The sequence below is a fragment of the Nomascus leucogenys genome, chromosome 8, assembly GCF_006542625.1.
Source record: "Nomascus leucogenys isolate Asia chromosome 8, Asia_NLE_v1, whole genome shotgun sequence".
In the NCBI taxonomy this organism is placed as follows: Eukaryota; Metazoa; Chordata; class Mammalia; order Primates; family Hylobatidae; genus Nomascus; species Nomascus leucogenys.
Window position 1 is genome coordinate 97148369 of NC_044388.1, and position 23733 is coordinate 97172101.

At 39.5% G+C, this 23733-nt stretch overlaps 1 protein-coding gene and 1 pseudogene across 2 annotated transcripts in view; one reads left to right on the plus strand and one right to left on the minus strand.

Annotated features, from left to right (window-relative positions):
- C5 (complement C5) overlaps positions 1-23733 on the minus strand; it is a 129274-nt gene that overhangs the window by 101287 nt on the left and 4254 nt on the right. The gene's annotated exons all lie outside the window — the stretch shown is intronic.
- LOC100606780 lies at positions 14349-15050 on the plus strand (annotated as a pseudogene). Its single transcript, XR_001116283.2, has one exon. The product of XR_001116283.2 is annotated as a 40S ribosomal protein S8 pseudogene (transcript).

Below are 23733 nucleotides of genomic sequence, written 5' to 3' on the forward strand. Positions count from 1 at the left end.
AGGCATTGAAGATGGGGTGGGGGTAGGGGGGAAGGTCTCCCTGCATTGCCTACACCACCCCTCCTCCAACCACAGGCTGCACAGCGGGAAAGAGAATCTGTGTGCTTGGAGGAGAGAGAGCAAAGTGAGTGCGGGACTTTGCACTGGAAGTCAGTGCTGCCCTGTCACGGTGGAACATAACACAGGACAGAATTCTGCAGGCGCCCAGAATTCTGACAGCACGTTTAGGCAGGCCTTGGGACACAGGAAAATTCTCTGCTCCAGAGGGAGAAACCCAGGTCATAGCTAGCTTCCCCACTGGCTAACTAAAGTGGTCTGAGGTCCTGAGTCTATTTGAGTGGCAGTCAGGACACAAGGACTAAAGTGTGTAGACTAAACATAAAATGCTAAGCACCCCCAATTTGCCCCTTATTGACTGAATGAACTCCCACTTGGCCAAAGAGACCCCAGAAACATCTTAAAAATTGAATTCCTGGCCGTGATGGGAAGGGAGGTTAGACATGCCTTGTTATACCCCCTCCCTTTGGAGTTTAGGCACAACTGACCAGCATTCAAGTTAAAAGATCATAAGATGGACAAAACAGACTCTGTGGCAATAAGATACCAAATTACAAACAAGACCTCAGGCCATTCACGCAAGGAATCACACGCTACAAACCATAAAATATCATTAAATGAGTTTTAAAAGTTAACCTGGTATAGTCCGGGCGTGGTGGCTCACTCCTGTAATCCCAGCACTTTGGGAGGCTGAGGCAGGTAGATCACCTGAGGTCAGGAGTTCAAGACCAGACTGGCCAATATGGTGAAACCTCGTCTCTACTAAAAATACAAAAATTAGCTGGGTGTGGTGGCAGGTGCCTGTAATCCCAGCTACTCAGGAGGCTGAGGCAGCAGAATTGCTTGAACCTGGGAGACAGAGGTTGCAGTGAGCCAAGATCGTGCCATTGCACTCCAGCTTGGGCAACAAGAGCAAAACTCTGCCTCAAAATAAATAAATAAATAAAAATAAACCTGCTGTAATATGGCTTACTTTTCAACCTGACTCTGATATAGCATCACATGACAGATAGCAGACCCTGTAGGGAATAAAAATATTTTACCTCAAAATATATTTGACATATTTTGAAATGGCCCTGCAAAGCTATCTTTTGTGGGAGAGATTTGCATCTGTAGATAATCTCCATTAACGCAACCAGGCCTTCCCTTTCTAGGCTTTTCCCAGATCTAGCAGAGTTGAACTGAGAGTCTGACATCTCAAAGGTCTGCAAAGAGACAGACATTTGCCATTGATTCTCTCTGAGGGCTGCTATCTATGAGGGTTCATCTACATAACAAGAACCTTGGACCCTACAACCTCCTTTAACTCAAGCATTACTTACTATTGACTTTAAGCCTTTAGACAATAGCTTAACCCTCTCAACCAATTGTCAACTGAAGAATCCTTAAGACCCACCTATAACTACTAAGTCCCTGCTTGGAGATGTCCTGCTTTTTTGGGCTGAATCAATATATACTTCCCATGTATCGATTTATGTCTTCGCCTGTAACTCTTGTCTCCTGGAAATGTATAAAATCAAACTATAACCTACCTGCTTCGGGCACACTTCCTCAGAACCTCTTAAGACTTGTTCCCAAGACCATGATCACTCATATTGGCTCAAAATATTCCACTCTGAAATATTTTACAGATTTTTTTTCCTCTGTTAGCAAGTCCTTGGGCAAGGTCTAGTGCTGTCCTGGTCTTGGAGGCAGTGGACTTAGGGTGCAACACAGTTTGACATTAGCTGTGGCAGCCACAGGAGTATGTATGTCACTCCTTCCCAAACTTCAGGTACTGATGCTTGGGGAGAGATTCCTTCTGCTTGGGGAAAGAAGAGAGAAGAGCACAGAGGACTTTGTCTTGCAACTTGGGTATCAGCTTAGCCACAATACGGTAAAACACCAAACAGATTCCCAAAGCCCCCGATTCCAGGCATTGTTCCTGGATAGTGTTTCTAGGCCCACCCTGGGTCAGAAGGGAATCCACTGCTTGGTTGGTATGGACTTGGTCCTGGCAGGATTCACCATCTGCTGACTAATGTGGCCTTGGGCCTTGAATAAACATTAGCAGCAGGCATAACCAGGCAGTAGTGGCTGCAGGCCTTGGTGAGCCCCAGTACTGAGCTGGTCTGGAAGGCTGTGGGCTTCAGGTATGACCCAGTGTGATGCCAGCTGTGGCCAGTAGAGTGTCTGCATCACTCCTCCCCCAGCTCTAGTTAGCCAAGCCTGGAGAGAGATGCCTTCTGATTTGGGAAAGAGAGGGAAGAGAGCAAGAGACTTTGCCTGGTAACCCAGGGAATTCTCCCCAATTTTCCCAAGTCTTAGATACACCAAGACTGTGTATCTAAGAGTCTGTAAGAGTTTCAGTGTTCCTGGGCTTAGGGCACCCCCAAGTGCTGAGATGGCTGCAGTAACCACAGGCTTAGGCCACAAAACTCAATCCCCTTTGAATTCTTGGAAAACCTTCTCAAGGACAGGGACAAACAAGCCTGGACTATAAAGATGGGAATAAATACCTAACTCTTCAAGGCCCAGACATGGACGAATATCCACAATTATCAAGAACATCCAGGAAAACATGGCCTCACTGAATGGACTGAATAAGGCACCATTGACCGATCCTGGAGTGATGAAGATATATGACTAATCAGACAGGGAATTCAAAATAGCTGCCTTGATGAACTTCAATGAACTTCAAGATAACAGTGAAGAAGTTCAGAATTCTATCAGAGAAATTTAACAAAGAGATTGAAATTTTTTAAATCAAATGGAAATTCTGGAGCTGGCTAAAATATAGATTACTAAGACAAAGAAGTGTATGGCTACATTTATTCCCCCAATATTTGTGACTACATATTATTTTATCAATAAAATATGAAAATTTCTTTTAAAAAATCTTGGAGATAGAAAATTCAATTGATAAACTGAAAAATGCATTGGAGTCTCTCAATAGCAGACTTGATCAAGCAAAGAAAGAATTTGTGAGCTTGAAGACAGGCTATATGAAAATACACCGAGGAGAAAAAGGAAAAAACTAAAAAGAAAAAAGAATGAAGCATGCCTACAAGATCTAGAAAATAGCCTCAAAAGAGCAAATTTAAGAGTTACTAGCCTTAAAGGGGATGTAGAGAGAGAGAGAGAGAAATTGGGATAGAATGTTTATTCAAGGAAATTAGACAACTTTCCAAACCTAGAGAAAGATATGAATATCTAGGTACAAGAAAATCAAAGAATGCCGAGCAGATTCAACCCAAATAAGACTACTTCAAGACATATAATAATAAAACTCTCAACAATCAAGGATAAAGAAAGGATCTTAAAAGAAGCAAGAGAAAAGAAACAAACAACATAAAGGAGCTCTAATACATCTGGCAACAGATTTCTTAGCAGAAACTTTACAGGCTTGTGGGATGACATAGTCAAAGTACTGAGGAAAAGAAACATCTGACCTAGAATATTATACCCAGCACAATTATTTTTCAGACATGGAGAAACACTTAGACAAACAAAAGCTGAGGAATATTATCAACATTAGACCTATCTTACAGGAAATGCTAAAGGAAGTTTTTTCAATCTGAAAGAAAAGGCTATTAATGAGCAAGAAGAAATAATCTGAAAGTATAAAAATCGCTGGTAAAAGTAATTACACAGAGAAATATAGAATAATGTAACACTGTAATTGCAGTACGTAAACCACTTATATACTTAATAGAATGACTAAATGATAAACCTATCAAAAATAGTAACTACAATTATTTTTAAGAGACAGACCATGTAAAAAGATATAAATAGATACAACAAAAAGGCAAAATGCAGGAAAGATAAAGTGTAGAGGTTTGTTTGGCTTTCTCTGCTTGTTTTTAAAAACTTTTCTTTGTGATAATAGTTAAGTTGTTATAAGTCTAAAATAATTGTTTATAAGATGTTACTTGCAAGCCTCATGATAACTACAAACCAAAAAGCTATAATTGCTACACAAAAAATAAAAAGCAAGGAATTAAAACATACTACTAGAGAAAATCACTTTTACACAAAGGAAGATAGGAAGGAAGAAAGGAAGAGAGGACCAACAAAACAAGCAGAAAATGAATAACAAAATGTCAGTACTAAGTCCTTACTGATTAATAATAAGAAGTAAATGAGTGTAAATGGATTAGAATCCTTTTTAGAAGGCACTGTAAACAGTTTTGTCTCTTGTTATGGCATTGATTCCCTTTAGTAGATTCTGTGTAACCTACTTCTTTATCTCATAAGCTGTAAAAGGTCTTTGCTCCAAAATATCCTCACTCAGACTTTAAACCTGATGTTGTTTGAAGCATTCTTCTCGCTTCTCAGTAATCAGTCTAGCAATTAAGAAGAAATGCCATAAATATTAATCACATCTCAATAAGACCTGTAAACTCCACTGCATTTAAATGAGATTTTATGAGACTCAGACATACAGGACGTATTCTCAGCCTTTAAGGAGCTTATCCAAATGGCGACAACACAATAGCTACCCATTATTAGTTTCCGACATTTATCAGTTATTGTGATAATTAACTTGCTAAATTATCTCTCATCTTGACAACCACGCAGAAGGGTGTTATTACCCTCTGGTTACCAATGAGTAAACTAAGGCTCAGAAAAATGTAGTGCTTCAGGGAACACATCTAGTAAGTTGCAGAAATTTCTATTTGATTGTTTGGGATCCGTAGAAAAAAGCCAGGAAAGATACCAAACCATGCTGAAGTCTTTTTTTTTTTTTTTTTTTTTTTTGAGACGGAGTCTCACTCTGTCACCCAGGCTGGAGTGCAGTGGCGCAATCTTGGCTCACTACAAGCTCTGCCTCCCGGGTTCACGCCATTCTCCTGCCTCAGCCTCCCGAGTAGCTGGGACTACAGGCACCCGCCACCATGCCCGGCTAATTTTTTTTTTTTTTTTTTTTTTGTATTTTTAGTAGAGATGGGGTTTCACCGTGGTCTCGATCTCCTGACCTCGTGATCCACCCGCCTCGGCCTCCCAAAGTGCTGGGATTACAAGCGTGAGCCACCGTGCCCGGCCCATGCTGAAGTCTTACCTTCTCTTTGACACCTTCTCCAGATATATATATATATATATTTTTTTAGATGGATTCTCACTCTGTCATCCAGGCTGGAGTGCAGTGGTGCAATCTCAGTTCACTGCAACCTCTGCCTCCTGGGTTCAAGTGATTCTCATGCCTCAGCCTCCCAAGTAGCTGGGACTACAGGGGTGAGCCACCATGCCTGGCTAATTTTTGTATTTTTAGTAGAGATGGGGTTTCACCATATTGGCCAGGCTGGCCTCCAACTCTGGACCTCAAGTGATCTACCCACCTCGGCCTCCCAAAATGCTGGGATTACAGGCGTGAGCCACTGTGCCCGGCCTTTTTTGTCTGTAACTAATTCTGTATTTTATAAACTCTTAAATAATTTATATCCCAGTCCACACATTTTGATTCTTATTATATACTATTGTGTATTCTAGGCAAAGGTTCAAATGCACAAGGTGGGAATAAATGTTACATAATTGAATACCTAGTCTGGCTTATGTCTGGTTCTCCCTTCCTCAATAGAGCTGGAGCAAGACTGGCTGAAATGACCACCAGGCAGATGGCAGATTGGGAAGACAAACTGGAAAGGTCAGGGGTGGAAAGAGATAATAACTGGATAAGCCACATTCTGGGAAATACAGTGGTTCAAATCTACCGTGGATAAATTTGTATTTGAAGATTGAATGGTAACTGGGAAAAATAGAGAAGAAAGCCATTGCTTAAACTATGCTTGAAAGTCACCAAAGCAGTGGGTTGGAATAGCATGTACCAAAAGGCCACTTCACATCCTAAATAATAATGGAATAGGATAGGATTTCAGATAAGGAAGTAGGGAGGAAGTGGAAAATAATAAGGCTAAAAGAAAATCCAGTGTTAATAATGGATTTCAGTTAAGCATATTTTCCTTAGAGGAATCAAAAGGAAACAACATACAAGGAGGAGATGCTCACTCTCCCTTTATCTCTCACAGTTTTATAACTTCACCTGAATCTGTTCTTTCTATACCCTAGACCTTCTAATGAATCAAGCTCAGCTCATTAACCACCTTCTTTGGTTCCACTGACCCACGCTTTTTCAGACAATGTTGCTTTTTGTTCATCATAAGTTCCTTCATCTAATTCTAATACCTGGTACTCATCCAGTGGCTAGATGTGGTAGCCAGACTCCAAGATGGCTCCCAGTGGTCCTTACCTCCCTGGTATTCATGCCTCTGTGTGGTCCCTTCCCACACTGTATCACACTGATTCATCTGACCAATAGAATACAGCAAAAGTGAAGATGTGTGACTTCTGAGGTTAGGTCATACAAGACATTGCTGTTTCTGCCTTTTTCTCTCTTGAACTGCCTGTTCTAGGGGAAGCCCCCATGTAGTGCGCACACTCAGGAAGCCTATGGAGAGGCCCATGTGGAAAGGAACTGCAGCCTCCTGCCCAGAGCCCTGTGAAGTGAATCCTCCAGCCCTAGTCATGACTTTAGGTGGCTGCAGCCCAGCTGTCATCTTGACTGCAACCTCATAAGAGAACCTAACCCAGAATTACCTAGCTAAGCCATTCCTGAATTCCTGCCCATAGGAACTGGGCAGATAATTAAGGTGTGTTGTTATCTTAAGTCATTAAGTTTTGGGGGAATTTATTACATAGCAATAGTTAATTTTACACTAGATTAGCTGTTTTTATAACAATATAACTTTCATGAAAGCTCCTTACATTCACTACCACCACCAATAGGCCCTTGCTCCTCGGTCATCAATACTTAGAATTTCCAAGTGTACTTTAAGTTCCTGAAGAGCAGCAGCTTCAGGAGCCAACTTTGAAAGCGCCACCTGCTGGTATTAACTTAATAGCTTCCCAAAGAAAGCTGGAATAATTAGTGCTGATTAAGTCAGTGCTTAGGTGCGACAGCTTTTCATGGTAAACTCTGGCTTCTTATCTTATATTAATATCTCTTCTGAGAACCAGCTTCTTCGTTTCCTTGAGATAACAGCTGATTTGCCTTCTTCTTAAGAATGCTGAAATGCGATTTTCTTAGCACTGAAAATCACATAAACATTTATGGAGTTCTTATGATTACTCTTTCTAGGATTACTCTTTCTTGCTTTTCCAACTCTTTTCTTTCTGCTTCAATTATTTTTAAAAGAAGACATGCTAAGGTCTCTGTTTTTTACAAGAAAAAAGCCAGATATCACAAAATCTTTTAATTTTTTTTCCTTCCAAAATAACTGCCAAACCTCACAAACACTTAGTCTATCCCTCCCCGCCCCACCAAGCTGACTCTAAGTAATTTTATTTCCCTCTATTTATCCTGAGACCCCTAGAATGCTTTCTGGATATCTTCATAAAAGTTATATAGAAAATATGAAATTAATAAATTAATAAAATAATTGCCCAGCAGCAGAAGTCACTTGATGTTGTTTGGAATGATTCAGCATTATACTCATTTTACAGACAAAGAATCTGATAATCATAAGGTCTGTATTGCTTCATTTAAAAATCCTAGAATTGGGCCGGGCGCAGCGGTTCACACCTGTAATCCCAGCACTTTGGGAGGCCAAGGCAGGCAGATCACCTGAGGTCAGGAGTTCGAGACCAGCCTGGCCAACACGGTAAAACCCCGTCTCTACTAAAAATACAAAAGTTAGCTGGGTGTGGTGGCAGGTGCCTGTAATTCCAGCTACTCAGGAGGCTGAGGCAGGAGAATCACTTGAGCCCAGGACATGGAGGTTGCAGTGAGCGGAGATCGTGCCACTGCACTCCAGCCTGGGTGACACAGTGAGACTCTGTCTCAAAATAAATAAATAAATAAATAAAAATAATAAAAGCCCAGAATCACACACACAAAAAAGTAGCTCTGGCCATTTACATAATTTGAATGACCTTGTGCAAGATAAAAATGTGGTGTCTCTTATTCAAAAAACCAGGAAAAATGCTGTTAAGGTATTAAAATATAAACATAAAGCCTTTTCCTTTAGCTTGGCCAACATGGCAAAACCCCATCTCTACAAAAAATACAAAAATTAGCCGGGCATGGTGGCACGTGCCTGTAACCCCGCTACTTGGGGCACTGAGGCACGAGAATAGCTTGAACCCAGGAGGTCGAGACTGCAGTGAGCCAAGATCATACCACTGCACTCCAGCCTGGGCTATAGAGCAAGACTGTCTCAAAAGAAAGCCTTTTCCTTTCATCTGTAGTCTCTCCCTCAATTTGTCATGGTGCTTTTTAAGATTTGCTATTTATCATCATTGTAAATAAAGGGAAATTAATAATTTTAATTATTGGCATGACTTTTATCATTCATCTTCATATTGTGCACCAGTTTAAGTTGCAAATATAAGAGCATTTCACTTGCATGTGGAATTGCCAAAATTACACAATTTGTATGTCGTAGCTCATACATGTATATATATTCCATTCTTCCCAGAACAGTGGAAATTATGCACAAAACTAGCTCAACTGTTTTTATTTTACTTTTTGATATGTGTATGATCTACGCACACTCTCCACCTTTGCTTTCTGAGGACAAGGAAAGCCTGAAAGAAAAAGGAACTGTAAATTATCCTATCTTTCCCTTTCTTTCTATGTTATCATATTCAAGGTAAACATAATAGTTCCCTAATACAAGGAAATACCACAAGTAAGAAAGGATATGATAAGGCTCCTTGTTTTTTTGTTGTTGTTTTCTTTTTTTCTTTTTTTTTTTTTTTAGCATGCCTTCACCATCTTTCTGCACTCAAAACAAGTTCTTGTTCCAATGGAGAATGTGGTCTCTTCAGGCTGTCAGCGCCCTGGCTTGTTCAGCCACAGACATACTTTTCTTAATACTTTGTACTCACTTTGGTTCCCACTAAACTTCTGCACCTTGTGAGCCCACTGGAATTCTGTATTCACAGGATATTGTGAATGCTCTGTGTGAATGAGGCAGCAAGGAATTGTGGACATAAATATCGTGCTGTCAAGACTTCATTTAAAAAAAACAAGCTCAAAGATAAAATTATTAATAAATGCAGGACAACAACAACAGAGCATTAAACCAAGTGTGGGGCCCTTCTGCGTGTGGGGTTTGGGGTGACTGCATAGGTTGCATGCTCATGAAGCCAGCTTTGGAGTAGCTAAGTCAGGAGTAAACTCATATCTGACTTCAAAGACAAATGTCTTAACACTTCACATGGAATCTCCTCTAATAACACAAGGCAAGGAAGGCATTGGCAGAGAAATCAAAGAATGTCAAGAAGATGAGAAAATTTTAAGACAACTAGATAACATCAAGCTGCTTCCCTTGGGTTCTGTGATCATTAGTGCTACGGTCTGAATGTTTGTGTCCTCTCGAAATTCTTATGTTGAATCTTAATCACCAAAGTGATGGTATTTATAGAATTTTTGATTGACAGTCTTTTTCTTTCAGCACTTTGAATATATCATCTTTCTACTTAGTAGCCTCTGTTTTCTGATGAGAAATCAGCTGTTAATTTTACTGAGGATCCTTTGTACTATCATGTGTTGCTTTTCTCTTGTTATTTTCAAGATTATCTCTTCATTCTTTGACACTTGACAGTTTTATTATGATGTAGTCAGGTGTGGCTCTCTTTGAGTTTATCATACTTGGAGTTCATTGAGTTTTCTTGAATGTGTGGATTAATGTGTCTCATCACATTTGAAAGTTTTGACCATTAGTTCTTCAAATATTTTTTTCTTTCCTTTTCTCTCTCTCTCCTCTCCTTCTGGAACTCTCTTTATGCATATGTTGGTATGCTCGATGGTATACCAGAGGTCTCTCTTTAAGTATATGTTTGTGTTTTCTATGGCGTACCAGATGGTCTACAGGTCTGTTCATTTTTCTTAATCCTTTTTTCTTCCTGCTCCTCAGACTGGATAATCTCAATTGATCTATATCCAAGTTCATTGATTCTTTTTTTCTCCCTGCTCAAATCTGCTGTTGAGTGTCCCTATTGAATTTTTAATTTCAGTTATTGTAGTTTTCAAACACAGAATTTCCATTTGGTTCTTATTTATAATTTTTGTCTTATTCTTTATATGATAAGACATAGCTCTTATACTTCTCTTTAGTTCTTTAGATGTGGTTTCTTTTAGTTATTTGATCATACTGAAAATATCTTATGTAAAGTCCTTCTCTAGGAGATAAAGACTTACTCAGGTGGTTTTTATTATATTTTTTCCTTGTATGGGCTACACTTCCCTGCATCTTTGCTTGTCTTGTAATTTTTTGTTAAAACTGAAATTTAAAAAATTTAAAATTAAATAATAGAATAGAGCAACCTGAAAAATTTGAACTGTAGGTTAGATTTGAAACTTAATTTAGAAACGCTTCTATTTTTATGCTCTAGTTGCAATGTGCAAAATGTTTTTGAAAAATTGTTTGCAGCAATATCCAGAAAGGCCATAGGACTGGCATACTTTTCCATGAAGGTAACCCTTTAACCCTATGAAATAAGATATGATGGTCCCCATTTAACAGGATAAAAAGTTAGTGATTTATTCTAGTGAAAATTATAAAAAGATAAGGATGCAAAAATGCCTTCCAAAATCTAGTTAACTTTTAAAACTAGTGGTTATTCTGGGGAAAATGGGGAATATTATCCCATTAATGAATCTTGAGCTATTTCTTTTTAAGAAGAATTATATCACTGCTTCTCATGAATCTCACCAGCATTGACCTATGGCCTCCATCTCTTCCTTTTCAGTTCTTTTAAATTTTATTTATTCACTTTGTTCTTGTTGTTCTTTTTCTTTATTTTTTATTTTTTTAAATTATTCTACTTTTTTCCTTTTCCTACTCTATTTCTCATTTCCATTTCTTTTCTCTATAATATATAATTGAGTATGATTATATGTATTTGAGATTTTATGTTTTTCAATCTTAAGTGAACTTTACTTTTTTCATTTGTAGAATAGGAGATACTGTCTACTCTGTCCACCTAACAGGGTTGTTTGAAGTTTTAAACAATACTTGTTATAGCTCCAGAAAACTATAAACTAGCTTCTGTTGCTTCCTAGTTTATTTCTTTGAGTGTTTTTTTAACTTTCATATTGAAACTGTTAACAAAAATACATTTCCTGATTGTTCTTATTAGACCCCAAGATTTCAGTATTTCAGTATTTCATCTGTGATGGAATTATTGCTGCAGATTTTCATATGTGATAGAATCTGATATTTTGAATGTCATTTTATACTTTTTCAAACGTTAGCAATTTTTGTATTCTCTCATAAATTCCTCAAATAATTTATCAACTTTAATTTTGCATTTCTATCAATTAAATTTTTAAAATTTAAATTCAAAAGCATTGGTAAAATATCAGAACTTCTAAGTTTAACTTCTAAAGCTGAATGTCAATTAAATTAAATTTTAAACATACAGAGTTAAACAATTCAAACTACAAATTTGGAATCAAAAATATAAAATAGTCTGAATACAGTGGCTCATGCCTGTAATCCCAGTTGAGGATTTGGGAGGCTGAGGCAGGCAGATCAGCTGAGGTCAGGAGTTCGAGACCAGCCTGGCTAACATGGTGAAACCCCGTCTCTAATAAAAATACAAAAATTAGCCAGGCATGGTGGCAGTGCCTGTAATAAATATCCCAGCTACTTGGGAGGCTGAGGCAGGAGAATCGCTTGAATCCAGGAGGCAGAGGTTGCAGTAAGCCAAGGTTATGCCACTGTACTCTAGCCTGGTTGACAGTGCGAGACTCCATCTAAAAAAAAAAAAATATATATATATATATATATATATATATATATATATATATGAAAGCATAAATTTAGGTTTAAATTTTAAAAATTCTAAAGAAATCAGAATTAGCTGAAATTATTCCAGTATAAATTAGTATAAACTGAAAAATCCCCATAGGAACATTCCATCAAAGAGGACAAAAAGATTCTTGATAAAGCTGGTCCTCCTTTCAGTTTATAAATTTTGGATAGTCAGGGAGGAAGACATTCAGCAGTTGATCCCTGGGTAAATAAGCTCTTCAGTAATCTGGCATTCTGCAGATTGGCCTGCTTCCATGGTTAGAGGCAAGCATGATGATGGGGAAGAAAAGATGTATAATCTCCATATAGAAGCATTGGCTAAATATTTTTGTAGAAGTCTAGGTTGTTTACTGCTTGTGTAATTTCAGAAAATGGATATGATACAAGACAATATTTAAGACAGGTCAGTGAAGAAAGCAGGACAGAAGTAAGAGTTGGAAAGACGAGATGAAGCTACAATTGAGAGTAGCAAATTAAATGCATCTGGTAAACTCCTGCTCCCATATTTTACTTGCTAGAGCTAATAGTCTTAAAAATGAGTTTATATAAATTAAAATTACATTCTACTCTATGTAACAGACAACTAAAATAACTGTTGCTTAACTAAGATAAACGTTTATTTCTCTCTCATGTAAAAGAAATCCAGTGGTGGGCAGTCAAGGGCTAGAATGGTGGCTCCACATGTCATGAGAAGCAGGGCTATTACCTTTTTATTCCACTATCCTAGCACCTAGCACCTAGCATCCTAGCACCAGCACCTAGTTTCTATCTTCAGTGCTATTTCATGGTTCAAGATGGTTACCCTTGTATCTGAGTCAAAGGCTGAAAAAAAAAAAAAAACAGGACAAAGAAGGAACACTTCTCTGTTGAATCTTTGAGGAGGCTTCTTCGAAGTCCCATGCAGTTTATATTTCCATGGGGGACTTTGGACTTTGCTGTATCCAAATTCAAGGGAAACTGGGCAGTAAGCTGGCCAGCAAAAAATCAGGTTTTTGATAATAAGGAGGAAAAAAAGAATGAATGGTGGATTAGTAAGGAGTCTCTGACAGAGTTTTTCTCTTTTGCATTTGCCATTCACAAATAATGAGGATCAAATACTTAGAAAGATAACATTGAACTCTAGCAAAACTATTAAAGCCTGGTGGGGGGAGCAATACAGGGTATTCTCTTTTAATATAAGGAATAATTCATAAAGAAATATACTAAAATATTTTAAGACCTTGATCTTATTTCAAACAGTCAATTTTTCTGCCAGTATGTACTCAACCAAAAAGATTTACACCAGGCCAATAGTTAATGGAAGGGCAAGTACCAGAGGCCAGCTGATGGAGGTCTAGGTGTCAGGCCAAGTTTGGTTAAATAAACCTTGCTTTTACAAAATGAATATTAGTTGCAGCAAAAAGGAAGTTTATACATTGATAACATTGTTAGGGGGTTATGCCTATGTTTGGGAATTATTCAGCAGCTTTTGTTGCTTCGGCAGTCACTTTTTATCCCATTAAGCAATATAGGGGCCAAAAGAGAACTTCCCTTTGTCCTTTGAAGGTTTGCTGAAAATCAACAGACAAAAGGCAGATTAATAGAAGAGAAGGCACACAAATTTATTAATATCCAGTGTGGAGAGTCACAAAGTAACTACCCCACCATGCAATGGGGTACAGATGGTTATCTACCCTTCTTCTTAGGGTAAAGGAAGATAGAAAAGTGAGGATGATTTTAGGAGAGTAGTAAATGATTTTTAGGGGAATTCAGTGGGCTTGAAGAACATGCAGTGGCCCGGGACAAAGTCTGTTGAGTCCTCAGAGCAGACAATGGTTTGTGACAAATCCAACCAGGTGTGCTGACATAGTTCAGTGTTTCTTCCTATGATATGAGTTCGGTTAACGAAAATTCAAGGAAGGGATCAGAGGTAATTGTTTTCCTCTTTGGTGGGTCATGACTTTAAGCAGATAAGGGAACTTCAGAGAACAACTTCATCCTGTGCTTTGGGAGACAGGATTGAGAGACAGTGGGGGTGAGCCAGGGGAGAAGGTCAGAGACATCTTGAGGCTTCTTTTTCAGTTCAGCATGTCAAAGCACCACTTTAAGGTATCTCTTTCTGAGCCCCAACAGTAGATACTCTCCATTCCCCCTTTGCCCGACACCTAGCAACCACCAATCTGCCCTCTGTTTCTATGAATTTACCTAGGGAAACCTTCTCTCACCTCCCATCACTCCTCCCCAGAATGTGACCTTATTGTCACCTAAAACTTCAGTCAGCTTTCCTCATGATGCATTATAATTTGAAGGAGTCTTTCACCTCTTCTCTGTCCCTCTCCCACACCTGCTCCCACTAGATGCCTTGTGCATTAAAGTTAAGTGAATTGTCTGTGATGATTTTACCATCCGGTTTTCATAATGATTATTCGTAAACTTAAAAAGAAACCTTTTTATTATAGAAAATTTCAAACCTATAAAAAAGTAGAGAGAATGGTATAATAAACCTTCATGCTCTTTCCAGCCAGCGCCGAGCGATGGGCATCTCTTGGGACAACTGGCACAAGCGCCGCAAAACCGGGGGCAAGAGAAAGCCCTACCACAAGAAACGGAAGTATGAGTTGGGGCGCCCAGCTGCCAACACCAAGATTGGCCCCCGCCGCATCCACACAGTCCGTGTGCGGGGAGGTAACAAGAAATACCGTGCCCTGAGGTTGGATGTGGGGAATTTCTCCCGGGGCTCAGAGTGTTGTACTCGTAAAACAAGGATCATCGATGTTGTCTACAATGCATCTAATAACGAGCTGGTTCGTACCAAGACCCTGGTGAAGAATTGCATCGTGCTCATCGACAGCACACCGTACCGACAGTGGTACGAGTCCCACTATGCGCTGCCCCTGGGCCGCAAGAAGGGAGCCAAGCTGACTCCTGAGGAAGAAGAGATTTTAAACAAAAAACGATCTAAAAAAATTCAGAAGAAATATGATGAAAGGAAAAAGAATGCCAAAATCAGCAGTCTCCTGGAGGAGCAGTTCCAGCAGGGCAAGCTTCTTGCATGCATCGCTTCAAGGCCTGGACAGTGTGGCCGAGCAGATGGCTATGTGCTAGAGGGCAAAGAGTGGGAGTTCTATCTTAGGAAAATCAAGGCCCGGAAAGGCAAATAAATCCTTGTTTTGTCTTCACCCATGTAATAAAGGTGTTTATTGTTTTGTTCCCACACAAAAAAAAAATAAAATAAAATAAACCTTCATGTGCACATTACCCAGCCTCAGTGATTACCAACTCATGGCCAATTTTACATCCTCTATACCCTCCTCTCCTCTGGTGCTTTTTCTCAAAGGGCTCTTCAGGCAAATAACAAGGAAACCAACTTAAATCAGTGACTGTGAGTGGGAATGAGGTTAAGAAAAGATCAAAACATCAGAGGATAATAGAGTCTCTTACATATTCAGAACAATTGCTTATATATTACACTAAGTTGAACTATATGAAATTGCTGTTTATGTATGTCAAAAATGTTTGAATACTAATAAATATGACTCAACCTAATATATACTCCCATGTTCTGTTTTCATTGCCCTACTTTCAGAATGGAGATTTGAAAGAACTGTGTTCACTGTTATATACATAAATTATCAAATTATCAAATACAAATTATTTATTATTTGTATAATTATAAGTTATCAAATATGAATTAAATTATATTCAATGAACTCTACTAAGAAAAGCAGAGAATAAAAAATTGTTAAAACACGGCCGGGCGCGGTGGCTCAAGCCTGTAATCCCAGCACTTTGGGAGGCCGAGGCGGGCGGATCACGAGGTCAGGAGATTGAGACCATCCTGGCTAACACGGTGAAACCCCGTCTCTACTAAAAATACAAAAAATTAGCCGGGCGTGTTGGTGGGCACCTGTAGTCCCAGCTACTCGGGAGGCTGAGGCAGGAGAATGGCGTGAACCCGGGAGGCGGAGCTTGCAGTGAGCCGAGATCACGCCACTGCACTCCAGCCTGGGGGACAGAAAAAGACTCCGTCTCAAAAAAAAAAAAAAAATTGTTAAAACAAAAGAAATTTTTAGAAATAACAAGTCCATTAGTTAATTTATCTATCCCATGGACCTTTGTCTATTATGTATAAAGCACGTTCTTGAGACTAAATATAGGGATAAATAACAAAGGGTTTGCTCTCAAGGAATTTATTCTAGAAGAAGAGAGAAGTATATAAACACATAAGTAATCATAGAAGGTAGTAGGTGCTTCAACAGAAGCATATACAAGCTATAATATGAATGCAGAGAAGTATTTAATTCCTTGGGGCTGCTTTTTAGGGAACCCAATATCTGAGCTGGGTTGTTAAATGTGAAATGGGAATTTGTCAGGAGTGGGGGTGCTAAGAAAGGGGATTGCCAGGCTGGGTGCGGTGGCTCATGCCTGTAATCCCAGCACTTTGGGAGGCCGAGATCGGTGGACCACTTGAGGTCAGGAGTTCGAGACTAGTCTGACCAACATGGTGAAAACCCATCTCTACTAAAAATACAAAAATTAGCGGGGCATGGTGGCAGGGGCCTGTAATCCCAGCTACTTGGGAGGCTGAGATGAGGTACAATAATCACTTGAACCTGGGAGGTGGAGGTTGCAGTGAGCTGGCAGATGAGGGCCTCCTAATCTGCATAGATTTTGCTGGGTAGGACATGGAGAGGTGGCTTTAGGTGGAGCAGTGGCATGATCAGACTTGAATTTTTATTGTATTTTATTTATTTATTATTTTTGAGATGGAGTCTTGCTCTGTTGCCCAGGCTGGAGTGCAGTGGTGTGATGTCAGCTCACTGCAACCTCTGCCTCCTGGTTCAAGTGATTCTCCTGCCTCAGCCTCCTGAGTAGCTGGGATTATAGGCATGCACCACCACGCCCCACTAATTTTTGTATTTTTAGTAGAGATGGGGTTTCGCCATGTTGGCCAGGCTGGTCTCGAACTCCTGACCTCAGGTGATCTGGCTGCCTCTCCCTCCCAAAGTGCTGGGATTACAGTTGTGACCCACCGTGCCTGGCCCAGACTTGAATTTTAATCACTTGGGTGGCTGTGTTTGGAGAATGAGTTAGAGTACAGAAGCGGACAAGGCTGGAATCAGGGAGTAAAAGGAAGTCATTGGACATCAAGCAAGTTGCAGTAAGTGAACAAAAACTGATCATTTCCCAAGCCTTATGGCTAGTGAGTGATTTACAGTGTATGTTTATTATATGAGGAAAATATTCCCTCCTTTTATTTGTCATATAGAAAAACAACATTGGAAATACATGCCTAAATAGACAATATACAGGTTGAACATCCTTGATCCAAAAATTTAAAATCCAAAACGCTCCAAAATCTGAAACTGTTTGAGTGCCAATATGACACTGAAAGTAGAAATTTTCATACATAAATACTTAACACAAATTTTGTTTTATGCACAAAATTATTAAAAATATGGCATACAATTACCTTCAGTCTATGGGTATAAGGTGTATATGAAACATAAATTTCGTGTTTAGACTTGGGTCCCATTCCCAAGATATCTTCTTATATATATGCAAATATTCCAAAATCCAAAACAATTCAAAATCCAAAACACTTCTGGTCCCAAGCATTTCAGGTAAGGGATACTTAACCTGTACATTGTTAGATAATTTGTTACAAAGTTGTATGGAAAGACTGAAATCATTATTTGAAAGTGCAAAGCCCAGATATCACCCCAAACTACATGCTCAGTAAAAACTCGAGATAAGTGAAATTGTATTCCTCTGTGAATATGTCCTGTATGTCCTCTGTGAAGATAATTTAAATCTGGAGTTAATCCAGTTAATGAGGGAAAAACCAATCCAATAGTAACCTTGATCAAATGGCAGTGCAATCCTTAATTATCAAAGAAACTCTTGGAAGAATGACGACCATTTATTATCATATTTGAATCTTTTCAAAATTTCCTGAGGAAAATAAAAGTCTTACAATACCTTTCAGGAACATGATATAGTTTCCATAAACAGTTTCCTAAGACATTGCTGCTTGCAAGTTGTATGAGTATGGTGAACAAATCTATAACTGGAAAGATAAAAACAGGGTAAACATAACATATAATGAAGCCCTCTATGTTAAAGCATGATGATTAACTTCCAAATAAAAATTTTAAGGAATTCAGTCAAACAGTTAATTTTCGTGATATCAAAATAGAAAAATAAAATCCTCCATTTCAGCTACCTAAAACATATTCAGTATAAAAAGCAACATACAGAATGATAATATCTTATAAGTGTAAAACAACATATTTATAGATATAGGTACAGATGTTGATGTAAATATTTTTATAGGCAGAGAAAATTGCTGGAAGGATATAAAAATAATAAACAATGCCAATATCTTGGAAAGCAGTTAGGTAGCAGGGCCAAGGGCTTTTTACCTTATACTTCACATTCCTCTATAGAGCATTCTTTTTTTGTTTTGTTTTGTTTTGAGACAGCGTCTTGCTCTATCACCCAGGCTGGAATGCAGCAGTGCGATCACAGCTCACTGCAGCCTCGAATCGCTCAAGCGATTCTCCCAACTCAGCCTCTGGAGTAACTGGGACCACAGGCACATGCCACCACACCCAGCTAATTTTTATTTTTATTTTGTAAATACAGGATTTCGCCATGTTTTCCCAGCTAGTCTGGACCTCCTGAGCTCAAGGGATCCACCTGCCTTGGTCTTCCAAAGTGCTGAGATTACAGGTGTGAGCCACTGCACCCAGCACAGCATTACTATTACAATAAAAACTAGTATAATTTTTAACAAAAAGGTAAAGAAGGATATACCCAAGATAATCAGCAAAAAGCTGAAAAGGAGGTAAAGAAACTGTAAGAAAATATATTCAGTAGAAAATGTAAGAGAACAGGAATAAGTACAAATGCAACAAACCTGAATGGGCTTAAAATATTCTATTAAAAGTTAGACATTTTTGAAACAGCCAAAGAACAAAAAAAATGCAGCAACAGGTTGGGTGCAGTGTCTCACGCCTGTAATCCCAGCACTTTGAGAGGCCAAGGCAGGCGGATCACAAGGTCAGGAGTTCGAGACCAGCCTGGCCAATATGGTGAAACCCCATCTCTACTAAAATACAAAAATTAGTTGGGCGTGGTGGCGGGCGCCTGTAGGCCCAGCTACTCGGGAGGCTGAGGCAGAAGAATCACTTGAATTCGGGAGGCGGAGGTTGCAGTGAGCCAAGATCATGCTGCTGCACTCCAGCCTGGGCAACAGAGTGAGACTCCATCTTAAAAAAAAAAAAAAAAAAAAAAAAAAAGGCCGCACGCGGTGGCTCACGCCTGTAATCCCAGCACTTTGGGAGGCCAAGGGTGGCAGATCACAAGGTCAGGAGATCAAGACCATCCTGACTAACACGGTGAAACCCCGTCTGTACTAAAAAAATTAGCTGGGCATGGTGGCAGGCGCCTGTAGTCCCAGCTACTCGGGAGGCTGAGGCAGGAGAATGGCGTGAACCCAGGAGGCGGACCTTGCAGTGAGCCGAGATGGTGCCACTGCACTCCAGCCTGGGCGACAAAGCGAGACTCCATCTCAAAAAAAAAAAAAAAATGGTATACACCACCACCAAATGATATAGAAAGACTGAAAATTAAAAAAAAAAAAAAAAGAAAACCATATGCCAGGCAAGTACTGACAAAATTTAAGCTAGTAGAGAACTAATAACTTTAGGTAAACAACTCACAACTTTAAGTGGGCAAAGAGAAATATTTAATGTGCAGAATAATTATAATTTACTAAAAAGTTGGAACAGTCATAGCCTTAAGCACTTAAGAACATAGCTTTGGGCCAGTTGCATGGCTCACACCTGTAATCCCAGCACTTTAGGAGGCTGAGTTGGGCAGATCACCTGAGGTCAGGAGTTCGAGATCAGCCTGGCCAACATGGTGAAACCCCATCTCTACTAAAAATACAAAAAAAAAAATTAGCCAGGCATGGTGGTGCGTGCCTGTAATCCCAGCTACTCAGGAGGCTGAAGCAGGAGAATCACTTAAACCTGGGAGGCGGAGGTTTCAGTGAGCCCAGATTGTCCCACTGCACTCCAGCCTTGGGCAACAGAACAAGACTCTGTCTCAAAAAAAGAGCAAAAAAAAAAACAACCCAAAAACCACATGATCATCTCAGTTGACACAGCAAAAGCATTTGACAAAGTTTAACACCCTTTTTTAATAAACAGTCTCAACAGTTTGGGTATAAAATGAAAATTCCTGGCTGGGCATGATGGCTCATGCCTGCAATCTCAATACTTTGGGAGGCTGAGGTGGGAGGATCACTCAAGGCCAGAAGTTTGAGACCAGCCTGGGCAATGCTGCAAGACCCCATCTCAACAAAAATTATTTTTAAATTAGCCAGGCATGGTAGCACATACCTGTAGTCCCAGTTACTCAGGAGGTTGAGGCAGGAGAATCGCTTGAGCCCAGGAGGTCAGGGCTGCAGTGAGCCATGATTGCACCAACGCACTTCAGTCTGGGTGATAGAGTAAAACCCCATCTTAAAAAAAATAAAAAATGAGCAGGGCACGGTGGCTCACACCTGTAATCCTAGCACTTTGGGAGGCCAAGGTGGGTGGATCACGAGGTCAAGAGATTGAGACCATCCTGACGAACATGGTGAAATCCTGTCTCTACTAAAAATACAAAAAAAATTAGCTAGGCATGATGGTGCATGCCCATAGTCCCAGCTACTCGGGAGGCTGAGGCAGGAGAATCACTTGAACCTGGGAGGCAGAGGTTGCAGTGAGCCGAGATCGCTCCACTGCATTCCAGCTTGGTGACAGAGTGAGGCTCCGCATAAAAAAAAAAAAAAAAAAAAAAAAAAAAAAAAAAAAAAAAGGCAGAGGAAAATTCCTCAACATATGAAACATATGACATGGTTTGGCACTGTGTCCCTACCCAAATCTCATGTCAAACTGTAATCCCCACGTGTCAGGGAAGGTACCTGGTGGGAGGTTGTTGGAGCATGGGGGCAGTTTCCCCCATGCCATTCTTACCATAGTGAGTAAGTTCTCATGAAAGCTGATGGTTTAATAGTGTGGCATTTCCCCTCTCCTCCTGCTGCTTCAAAAGATGTGCCTCGCTTCCCCTTTGCCTTCCACCATAATTTTAAGTTTCCTGAGGGCTCCCCAGCCATGTGAAACTGTGAGTCAATTAAACCTCTCTTCTTTATAAATTACTCAGCCTCAGTAATTACTTTATAAATTACTCAGTTCTTTATAGCAGGGTAAAAATGGACTAATACAACATAATAAAGGCCATTTATGAGAAACCTGCAGCTCACATTATCATCAATGGAAAAAAACCTAAAAACTTGTCTGCTAAGATCTGGTACAATGCAAGGATCCCAAACTTACCACTTCTAATCAACATAGATTGGAAGAACTAGCAAGTGCAATTAGATAAGAAAAAGAAGTAAAAGACATCAAAAATCAGAAAGGAAGAGGTAAAATTATTTCTATTTGCAGATGACATAATTCTATATGTAGAAAACCCCAAAGATTCCACAAAAATATATTAGAAACTAGTAAATGAATTCAGTAAAGTTGCAGAGTACAAAACCAACATACAAAAATCAGTAGTTTTTCTATACACAAACAACAAATGAGCTAAAAAAGAAATCAAGAAGTCAATCTCATTTACAATAGCTATTAAAAAAACACCTAGGAATAACTTTAAGCATGGATGTAAAAGACTGCTACAAGGAAAACTACAAAACACTGATGAAAGAATTTGAAGAGGATACAAACAAATGGAAAGACATCTCACTTTTCATGGATCAGAAGAATCAATGTTATTAAAATGACCATACTACCCAAAACAATCTACAGATTTAATGCAATCTGTATCAAAATGCCAATGATTTTCTTCACAGAAATAGGAAAAAAAATCTCAAAATTTTTGTAGAACCACAAAAGAACCCAAATGGCCGAAGCAATCCTGAACAAAATGAACAAAGCTAGAAGCATCACACTAACAGTCTTCAAAATATACTACAAAGCTGTAGTAACCAAAATCGCATGATATTGTCATAAAAACAGATACATAGACAAATGAAACAGCATAGAGGAGTCAGAAATTAATCCATGGATCTACAGCCAACTGGTTTTTTGACAAAGATGTCAAGAACACTCACTGGGGAAAGAATAGTATCTTCAATAAATGGTCCTGGGAAAACTGGATATCCATATACAGAAGAATGAAACTAGATCCCTACATCTCCCCCTATACAAAAACCTTATATGTGAATTTATATATAAAATCAAAATGGATCAAAGACCTAAATGTAAGACAGAAACTATAAAACTACTAGAAGAAAACATAGGGGAAATGGTTCCGGACACTGGTCTAGGAAAGATTTTATGAATAAGACCTCAAAAACGCAGGCAACAAAAGCAAAAATAAACAAATGGGATTATATCAAACTAAAAGGCTTCTGCACAACAAAGGAAGCAATCAACAGAGTGAAGAAACAACCCAGAGAATGGGAGAAAATATTTGTAAACTATTCATATGACAGGGAATTAATATCTGGAATACACAAGGAACTCAAACATCTCAACAACAACAAAACTGTATAAAAATGGACAAATAATCTGAATAGACACTTCTCAAAAAGAAGACATACAAATGACCAACAAACATATGAAAAAATGCTCACCATCATGAATCATCAGGGAAATGCAAATCTGCAAATCAAAACCACTATGAGGTATAATCTCACCCCAGTTAGGATGGCTATTATCAAGACAGCAAATAACAAATGCTGGGGAGGATATAGAGAAAAAGAAACCCTTTTTCTTTTTTTTTTTTTGTCTCTGTTGCCCAGGCCGCAGTGCAGTGGCATGATGATAGCTCACTGCAGCCTCAATCTCCCAGGCTCAAGCAATCCCCCCACTCAGCCTCCCAAGTAGCTGGGACTACAGACAAGTGCCATCACACCCAGCTAATGGTTTTGATTTTTAGTAGAGATGAGGTCTCACTATCTTCGCCAGGCTGGTACTGAACTCCTATGCTGAAGACATCCTCCCACCTCAGCCTCCCGAAGTGCTGGGATTACAGGCGTGAGTCACCTTGCCCGGCCAGAAAAACGGACTTATACACTGTTGGTGGAATGTAAACTAATATACCCACTATGGAGAACAGTATGGAAGTTCTTCAAAAAACTACAAATAGAACTACCATATGATCCAGCAATCCTACTGCTGGGCATTTATCCAAAGGAAAAGAAATCAGTATATCAAAGACACATCTGCATCCCCATGTTTATTGCAGCACTATTCATAATAGCCAAGACATGGAATCAGCCTAGGTGTCCAACAGATGAATGGATAAAGAAAATTTGGGCCAGACGTAGTGGCTCATGCCTGTAATCCCAGCACTTTGGGAGGCAGAGGCAGGCGGATCACCTGAGGTTAGGAGTTTGAGACCAGCCTGCCCAACATGGAGAAACCCCATCTCTACTAAAAATACAAAATTAGCTGGGCATGTTGGCAGGCGCCTCTAATCCCAGCTACTCGGGAGGCTGAGGCAGGAGAATCACTTGAACCCAGGAGGCAGAGGTTGCGGTGAGCTGAGATCATGCCATTGCACTCCAGCCTGGGCAATAAGAGTGAAATTCCATCAGAAAGAAAGAAGAAAGGAAGGAAGGAAGGAAGGAAGGAAGGAAGGAAGGAAGGAAGGAAGGAAGGAAGGGAGGAAGGAAGGGAGGGAAGGAAGGAAGGAAATGTGATATAGATATATGTGTATATTCTGTATGTGTGTATATATGTGTGTGTGCATATTCATATATACATACATACATACGCACAATGGAATACTATTCAGCCATAAAAAGAATGAAATACTGTAATTCACAGCAACA